Source organism: Dipodomys merriami, unplaced genomic scaffold, assembly GCF_024711535.1.
Source record: "Dipodomys merriami isolate MVZ:Mamm:240054 unplaced genomic scaffold, mDipMer1.0.p SCAF_693, whole genome shotgun sequence".
Classification (NCBI taxonomy): domain Eukaryota; kingdom Metazoa; phylum Chordata; class Mammalia; order Rodentia; family Heteromyidae; genus Dipodomys; species Dipodomys merriami.
The window spans coordinates 299384-309417 of NW_027206283.1; the positions used below are offsets into that span (position 1 = coordinate 299384).

General features: G+C 33.5%; 1 non-coding gene across 1 annotated transcript; it reads right to left on the reverse strand.

Annotated features, from left to right (window-relative positions):
- Window positions 1-9394: 9394 nt before the first annotated feature.
- On the reverse strand, window positions 9395-9501 carry LOC138816380 (U6 spliceosomal RNA). The gene has a single exon (XR_011368654.1). It is a non-coding gene; the product is annotated as a U6 spliceosomal RNA (small nuclear RNA).
- Window positions 9502-10034: the final 533 nt, after the last annotated feature.

The following is a 10034-nucleotide window of genomic DNA, read 5'->3' on the forward strand; positions in this document are numbered from 1 at the left end:
TTGTGTTAGATAAACTTTGTTCATGTATAATTTATTTTATTATTGACCAATTATTTAATTTAATCAATAAAAATATATCAAATAAGATTCCATGATAAAAATGTAAATCAGTTACTTAGCAATTGTTTGAGAAAAAATAGTCATGACGTTTAAGAAACTAAATATCTATTTCCCTACAAAGCACTGCTTTCGGTTTACAAATCTAGTATTTCTACTAAGTTTAGAGATCATAATTGGCATGAAAAACAACTAACTGTACATCTTATTTCTTGAATGAGTGATGTTTTAAACATTATCTTTTATTCAAATGAATACTTAGGTTTACTTTTTCAAAATAAATGCAATTTTATCTCCTTTCAGATCAAGTACTTTCCCTGCAATTAAATGTATTAGTATATACAGGTATTTATACGCTAAATCTTCTATGTTTGTTATGTAGATCTACATATTCAGAATGACATGGTTTTTCTATTCACAAATGTCTAAACTATGGGATTTTTTGCTTCATTAATATAAATTATGTCAGGTTTTTGTGAAGGATCCAGTAAGCAGTGTGGTCAAAAAACATTTCCTGAATTCTAAATATTAAATCTAATCATTTTTAGCCTTTGATTATATCATTCATTTTATCTTCAGAGCAATTAAACTAAAATAAATACTACTTTTTAAAAATTTCACACATATTGTAAATAATATTAACATGGCTCACACAGAGACTAATTATTTCAAACTCACCATATTTAATGATCATAATGTGAAGAATATAGAGAGTAGAAGGTCCTTATACGCAATAATATTTGTGGCTAAATTAATCAAATCATATAACTGGATTTCTAATTTAGAGGAGGTTAATCATGTGGAAACAGGAACATACTAAGAAAAATGATTACTTTGGGACCATTTTCTTCTTAAAATTATGCAGCAAAAATATTTCTAAGAAATATATTTTAATAAAATATTTCAACCCTTACAGTGCATTATGCTTTCATATAAAGTTTATCTCAAAATAAAAATTCTGCAACTAATCTAATGTATGTTTTCATGAACAAAATGCTATGACTTCTAATCTTGTTATGTGATTTTAATTATTTTTTGTTGTGACATGATTCCGATTTACACTTAATACTAATTTCATAGAAATCATGCCCATGCACACTAACTTACATAAGATAATATTCAAACAAAATGATCTTTCTTCCTATCTCCCACAGGGAAGGGTGAGGTGCTGAATTATATTAAATGGAAGCACTCTAAAAGAGAGTCTTTATGAAATGGAAATTTGTAACGTGAGGATGGGATCATGAACAATTTCTACTTGGCTGAACAAGAATTCTCTTTTCTACAGCACTTTCTAACCTTTTAATCACACAGGGAAATCCACAAAATTTGAAGTTCATATGAAGGAATTGCATTCCTAAAAGATGTGGCAACCCTGCTCAAAAGTTCGGTCTCATCACTAGTTCTTTGTGTTTGCTGGCTGATCTATTTCTCTATCATATGTTTCATGTTATTAAGCATATTAGTAATTCAGCTGTGAGTACATAGCAGTAGACTCCTTTAATCACTGCTATTGGTGGGTAATATACAGGAGAGCGGAAAAAGATTATATTACTCTCCAATTCCTCCCATTGGCCTTCAATGAACCAATTAATTGTCAAAACAATCATGTAAGATGTTAGTTTACTTTTCTCTTTTTAAGTAAGATTAAGCAAGTGTTTTTTGCAGTAAAAAGTGATGACAGTAGTATCAGAACTCTGATATGAGCACCTTCTCCCTAACAAATAATGCTCTATGGGCTGTAAATATGGAAGTCACACTTAAATTCTCTCTACAAACATTCACACAGACACAGACACAAACAGACAGACACACAGACACAGACACACACACACAGACACAGACACACACAGACACACAGACACACAGACACAGACACAGACACAGACACAGACACAGACACACACACACACACACACACACACACACACACAGCTGTCACCCAGACACATAAGAGAACAGTTCAATTCCTTGGTAATGATAGTTGATTGATGTTTGCTCCGTTGGTTTTTCTTTTATTCAGGACGTTGCTCGGACCTGCATCTTTCTCTGAAATCAAGTCCCCTGCTCTTAGAATACTGTGACTATGTATTCATAGTATGTACCTGGCTGCTTCAGGCCAATTAATAATACCCTGTATAGAGTATCCTCAAACTTGGCATTCAAGTCTAATTCCATGAAATCATACTATTATTCTGAAATACTAAAATTTATTGGATCTAGAAACCAAAAAATAAACAAACCCCACTTTGTTATATTAGTAGGAATTGACATCGTGAAAGTAGAATACTATTGATCAGGAACTGAGGTAAGAGGACGGGAGTATGTGGGAAAATGTAGAATACTGGATGTGTGTTAGAGATATAAAATTATCATCTGTTGGATTATTTATTGTAAACTTAGCTTATATTGAAAGCTCAATTTACATATACAGTTTTCCAGCTATTTGTTTACCCATCACTTCTGATCACAAATCCTCATGAATTTTTATAGAATCTTTGAATAAATCACATAGTTTGCATGTGCTTATCATCTTAAGGAAAAACAGTCTGCTTCTACATCTTCGTCTATGTGACGTACCCTTATTGTTGGTTTCTCTGTTTGCTGAATAAATGTTTTCCTGGAAACAGGATATTGACAACAAATCTGGGTTTAATTTTCATTTTTTAAATTTGAAATCTAATATAAAGTTTGTTGTGACTTGTCATTTTCTAAAACTGAGTGATTTTCATGAACACTAATATTTTGGTGCCTTTAAGTAAATTGAGACTTGATGTGGTTTGGTAGTTCTTGTGTCTAATTGACTTAACCATTAGATTATTAATGTATAAACAGGTGCATTGCACTTTTTTATTTTTATATATAAAATAATCCCCAAGGATTTACTTTAAAGTGATAAGGGGGGATGGTTGTTTTCATGTTCCATAGTTTATATTTATTTCAGTAAAAGTACTAATAATACATGATATATGCTGGAGCAATATAAAAGATGAGAACATATTTCTAAAGAGAATGGGTTTATTGATTAAACAGAAAACTTTGAAATAGTTATGTTTCTTTGTTGAAACTGCATAAATTTCATATGAATGTAGCTCCAGATGAGAATCAGGGATAAATTCACATTAATATTACTGAGATTTACATCACAATATAAGCAATGTAGATATTTTAAGGAATTGGTCATTCAAAGCAGTAGATACCTAATGGATGAGGAATGGAATTGAAAATAGCAGAGGAAAACAATTCACCATGCAGATATTATGATTTTATAATACTAAAATGAAAGAAATGGAGCTTTTGCCTTTCTGAAGAAGAGAATTGAGCCAGTAATTTCAATGTAAGACGTCAGTTGTAATGAGTCTAAAGTCTTTTTCTCCAAGATATTCAAGAGTACTATGCTCATCTTCTGAAGAGTAAGTAATTATTTTAATTAACTTTGCTTAATATTAATTTACTTGTAGCAAATAGGTTAAAATGTCTGCTCTCTTTCTTTCAAGGTAATAACATACATTTCATATTATTAATGTCTCTTCATACAAGCCTGAAATCACTATTTCAAACTAACACAAACAAAAAAACAAAAATAACCTGATACAACCATCACAAATCCTTAATTATGTGAAAAATATCAACAATATATAAAATATATCTGAGGAATTGGAAAAACAATGACAAAATTACAACAGAAAATTCCCCTAGCTCTCTCTAATGAAACAGAGAATTAGAGTCCTAGCCAGTACTCCACTTCTAAAAAGTCACACCCAGTCAGTTATAAATATATATAGATATACAATTCAAAAGAAGATTCTATACTGTCTTCACAAAAAAACGAAATATATGAAAAGGTGCCCAGCCAGGCGGGTGACTGCTGTGACTGTGTTGGCCAACATATTTAAAAGCACAGCTGCAGTGTGGAAATAAAAGGTCCACATGGGAAAAAAAGCAGGAGCAGAAGTGTACATCAGAGACAGCCAAATCCATACTCAGAGACAATTCAAGATACCATTGGGCAGCCCGAATTGTCACCGGTACCACAAGTATTAACATCACAACATCTCACAATAATTTATTTCTACTCATACACTTAATAGTCTAGACAAAAACCTAATTCCACTAAAACAAATCACAACAGAAATCCAACCAACATATGGCAAATCAACCAAGAACATAACGAGTCAGCTATTAAGACTATAGAGCCCCCAAAAGAAATCCTCCAAGTGAACAGAACAAATCAGAAAAATACAAGAAAAGTGATGTTAAGGTAGTATAATTCACACATTAAATAACCAGGTGTTAGAACAGACAATAAGGGACCTAGATGATAGTTTTCAAAATATATTACAATTACTGCTGAAAATGTTATTAATGAAAAGATACAAAACCTCTACTAGGAAATTTATTGAACAAGATGTAAACAACCAACGATCAGCAAAATAACTCATGGAGACTACAAACAGAAAAATGAATTCTGAAAAGGCAAGGGAGCCCAAGGAAAAACTGGATGCCTAGCTAAAAGATATGAAAGAAGACACAGTTAAATAAACAACCCTACCAACCTCCCCACCCAAAGAAAATATGTAAGGAAAGTCCATACAAGGCCTAAAACAAAGCTTTATAAAGAGATAAAAGCCCTAAAAAATGACCAATTATAAAACAGCGAAATCAAAAACAAAGTATAAAGTCTTCACAGCAAATAGATGACATAGAAGGTAATCTCAGGGGTCAAAGACCAAGTAGGTCTAATAGGAAAGAGGAAATAATCATTTAGAACAAATCCAAGAAATAAGAAATGATCTTGCCAGAACTTCACGACTCAGTAAGAAGATCAAATTTGGGGGAGATTGGTCTCAAGAAGGAGAAGAATAGGAAACTGAATGGATGGGAAACATATTTCAGAATTCTAGCAGAGAACATTCCAAACATCCAAAGAAATAGTCACATTCAGAGAAGAGAAGCCTTTAGAACACCAAACAGAATTCTAGAAGAGAACAATCCACCACCACATCATAATCAATTAGAGGATCATTAATGATCAAGGAAACGATTCTTAAAGCTGCCATAGAGAAAAGATTGATTATTTATAAAGTATATACAGTCAGAATAAACACAGATTTCTTAGTTTATATGATAAAAAGAAGAGCCTGGAATGATATATAACAAACATCAAAGGTAAACAACTACCAACAGTGAATATGGTCCCAAGCCAAACTCTCCACCACATCAGCAGGATAGAAGTTAATCAAATATATCCTACAGAGAGAAGATCAAGAAGAACAGGAACTGGTTATATAAGATGAGAACTAGGTAAATATATTAAGAGTAGATGAGGCACAGCTCCTAAGAGCTTCTAAGAGAATTCATCCAAATAGATAAAATTAGAGAAAAAAATGAGACATCATAACATAAATTAGCAAAATTGTGAATATTATAAGAGAGTACTTTGAAAACCATGTACCAATAACCTGGAGAATCCTGGAGTAATTGATGCTTTACTATACTCGAACTGAACCAAGAAATGATACATAAGAAGTAATGAAAATGAAATATCAATAAACAATTTCCCATAACAGAAAAATCTATGACTCAATAGATTTACCATGAAATTAAGGCCTGCAAGAACTTACAATACTCAGCTCTAACTCTTCAATGGAATAGAAAGGGAAATGGAATTATCAAACACAATCTATGAAGCTAGAATTAGACTCTTCCCCAAATCAGCTAGGACACATCAAAGAAAGAGAACTATGAACCCAGCTCTTTGATAAGCATTGATGCATAACTTCTCAATAAAATTCTCACTAACCAACTTCAACAATTAACAAAAAAATGCTATGATCAAACAGTATTCATCCTAGGATACGGCTGTATTCAATATACTTGTCAATAAACATAACACACATCATCAGCAGAAGCAGGGACAAGAAGCACATGATTGTTTATATGGATGTAGAAATAGCTTTTAACAAACTCCAATACCCCTTTATGATTGAAAGGTCTGAGAAGCTAGGAACGCATGGAACTTTTCTCAATATAATACAGAGTATGTATACAACAAAGAGAAAATAAGCATGTACCTAACGATGGAGGCATGAATACATTAAAATCAGGAATGAGAAAAGGATGTCCACTCTCTCTACTACTCTTCAATATAGTAGTGGACTTTCTAGCAAGGAAAATAGGTAAGAGAAAAATATAAAAGGGATCCAAATATGAAAGGAGTAAAACTATCCCCTTTCACAGATGAAATGATACTTTATATAAAGGACCCTATAGCTTCCCCCCCCTCAAAAGTTAGTAAAAGTGATGCTAATCTTCAGCAATGTAGCAGGGTGTAAAACCTACAAGAATCAATAGTTTTCCTGTGTTACCAACAATGGGAAGATCCAGGCTGAAATCCAAAAAACAACCTCATATGTATTAGCCTCAAAATCAAATCAAATCTAAGCAAAACAAAACAACAATAAAACTAGGAATTAATTACTTTAACAAAAATGTGAAGGACCTCTATTGTGAAAACTTCAAATGCCTAAAAGCGAAATTGAAGGAGTTTCAAGGAAATGGAGTCTTTCAATGCTCCTGGTTGGAATAATTAACATTGTGAAAACTGCAATACTGCTCCCAACGATTGGCAATGCAATACCCATCAATATCTCTACAATATTCTTCAATGCAATAGAGAAAGCAATCCAAATTTATTATTGAATTACAAAATTACAGTTGAAAGAGAAGGCTCAGAAATGAACTCATAGGCCTATAGTCATCTCACACACACACACACACACACACACACACACACACACACACACACACACACACACACACACACACACACACACTGGAATTCTATTCACCCATCAGAAAGAATGACTGTTCACCACTCTTAAGGAACATCAAAGGCTTGGGAAAATTATACTAAGAGAAAGGAATGCACACTCGAGCAATATAGGTTTCATATATTCATTTATTCATGGTAGCTAGAAGGTAATTACAAATCTACAAGAGAGAGTCTTCCTCCAGTTTGAATTTCCATTTTCAAGAAAATTGAAAATAGCAAATGCTAATGAGGATGTAGCCAAATGGGAACTCTATTACACTGTTGGTGGGAAATAAAATTTGTTCAACTATTCTGAAGTGCAGTACGGACTTTTTGGGAAAGACTAAACAGATCTCCCTTGTGACCCAGTAATTCTTCTCATGGGCAGCAATCCAATAAATAACAAACAAGCTCACATTAAAGTTACCAGTATAACTATGTTCAGAGCCCAGGCCCAGAGTTTAAGGACTGGAAAAAAAGTTATCACTGCTGGTATTTCTTTCCCCAAATATGAACCTTTTGACATAAGATACAAAATCTTTCTATTTGCAACAGCTAGAATAGAACTTATCTGTAGTGAGTAATAAAATGTCTTCTTTGTTGAATGTTAGGAAAAGCTGTAGGCAGTCCAAGAAAAGGGAGACTTTTTGTTGTTGGTGGTGGTGGTGGTCGAGGGGCTTGATGTCTGGGCTTGGGCACTGTCCCTGAGCTCTTCAACTCAAGGTTAATGCTCTACCTTTTGAACCACATTGCCACTTCTGGTTTTCTGGTGGTTAAATGGAGATGAGTCTCAGGGACTTTCCTTCCCAAGTTGGCTTTGAACAGCAGTCCTCAGATCTTAGCTTCCTGAGTAGCTAGGATTACAGCTGTAAGCCACTGTCACCAGGCTAAAAATGGGGGATTTTTATAAAAGAAAATCCACCTCTTCACCTGTGTCTAAACCTCAGATATTACTATTAGAACACTTCATCCTCAACTCATTTGATCTGACATTTGTAAATTTTCTCTTTTCTGTCATGTGGGAATACTGCAGTCAATGTCAACTCAACTGTGGGACTGGATCATTTGTATGGTAATCGCTAGCACCTAAATCAAAAACATTTACATCAAAACAAATGAAACCCTCATTTCGAATAATTATTTTCTCTTTTTATTACAAATCTGTGCTTGATTACTTCTTAATGTGATATTGGACCTGTTAACAGAGTGATGACTTTTTCTTTCTCTTGAGCAATTGTCCTTCTTCCACATGGGTCAAATATTTAAGATTTCAAAAATTTCCATTGATAATTCATTAAGCTGACCTCTAAGAAAATGTGCATTTCTGGAATTGGTCTGCTGTGTTGTTCTTACATGCACAGGATTTCTATGATTTATTTGTTTTATAAGGAATTCTATTTTCCAATGTTTGTGTGACCAATTTTAGTCTCTCTGATCAGTCTTTCCTACCCTCTCTCAGGAGTCTTTTATTTCAGCCTGCCTCATAATAAATATATTAGTTTTCAGCTAAATGACTCCCAGCTTCAGTTTTTTGCCTGACTTTACGTAGACTGTGATAGGAGCTTTGACTGGCCTTGCTTGCTGGAGTTTTTTGCTTGATTTTTATTGTTTTGTTTTTAGAGGTCTAGGATTACTAGTTAATGTATTAGCTTCTCTGGGCCGCATTGATCACCTGGACTAGAGTCAATGGGTTTTTGTCCTAATGATACGAAAACAACTGACTAAATTCCTGTTTTAATTCTCTCAAAATCAGGCAATCTGGCATCCTTGCAAAGCCATCAATAATATTCTGCTACCACTTACAGAAATGGTCTATCAAGATGGCTTTTCAAGGTTGACTGTAAAAAATGTTTATTTCTGTGTGGGAGGACCATATAAAAAGCAACAAAAAAATCACATCGTACATTATAAATACTTTAGAAACAACAGCAAGAAAAAAAAACACTTGTGTCCCTATCTTGGGGTTCATTTAGCTTAACATCACCTTATCTATTCATATGCATATAGCTTTTGACCTTTTCTACTTATCCAGGAAGTATATTCATTATTGCCAATAAGGGATACCACGTGACCGATGTTTCTTTGGAGTTCGATTATTTTAGTTAATATAATTTTTCCGTAACAAATTGGGCGATGTCGTTCTTTCTGATGGACGATAGAATTCACACACACACACACACACACACACACACACACACACACACACACACACACACACACACAACTCACAACGTTTTCTTGATCCATTCATCTACTGAGGGGCATTGGGGTTGGTTCCATATCTTAGCTATGGGAAATAATGCTGCAGTAAACATAATTGTATTGGCAATTTTAATATGGTCTTGTTGCTGACTATTTAGGTGAATGCCCAAAAGTGGTATTGCTGGGTCATACAGGAGCTCTATGTGGAATCTTTTACGGAACCTCCATACTGCTTTCCAAGTGATTGAACAAGTTTACACTCCCACCAAGAATGACGTACGGTTCCCTTCTGGCCACATCCCCTCCAGCATCTGTTATTGTAAAAATGTGGAGCGCTTCACAAATTTGCATGTCATACTTGCACAGGGACCATGCTAATCTTCTCTGTATTGTTCCAATTTTAGTGTATGCGCTGCTGAATTGAGCACATAACATTTTTTAAATATAAAGTGGAACTGATTTTCTTAAACTAGACAATTTAACAAAAAGTAAGTTCACAAGAATGGTCGTGAAATTTTAGAAGCATGTATTTCTTACATAAGCACACATTTAAGACTAAAGTCAAGATTGATATGTCAAAAACAAAATAATTCCAGATATTTGTTGTGCAACAGATGTGTAGAAGGAGGATTTCAATTAGTCTATACAAGACACCTATCATAATGAACACTGCAGCAAGTGTTAAGTTTATATTTTTTTTTAAGTTTTAATGTTTTAAATATGTTTAATTTTGGGAATTTGCTTATATGCCAAAATTAAGATTGTTTGGTAGGTCATATAACTTTTCTATAAAGTATTAAAATTTATGGTAGCAGACATATACTACTAAGTATGTACATTTCAGAGTTTATAGAAACTTTACTAATGAGAAGTTGCAAAATCTTTGTATTAAGAAACAGCAAAGAGTTAAGACAGTTTCTGTTAAAACTTTAGGGCTTCCTTACTTAATATGTTAGCGAGG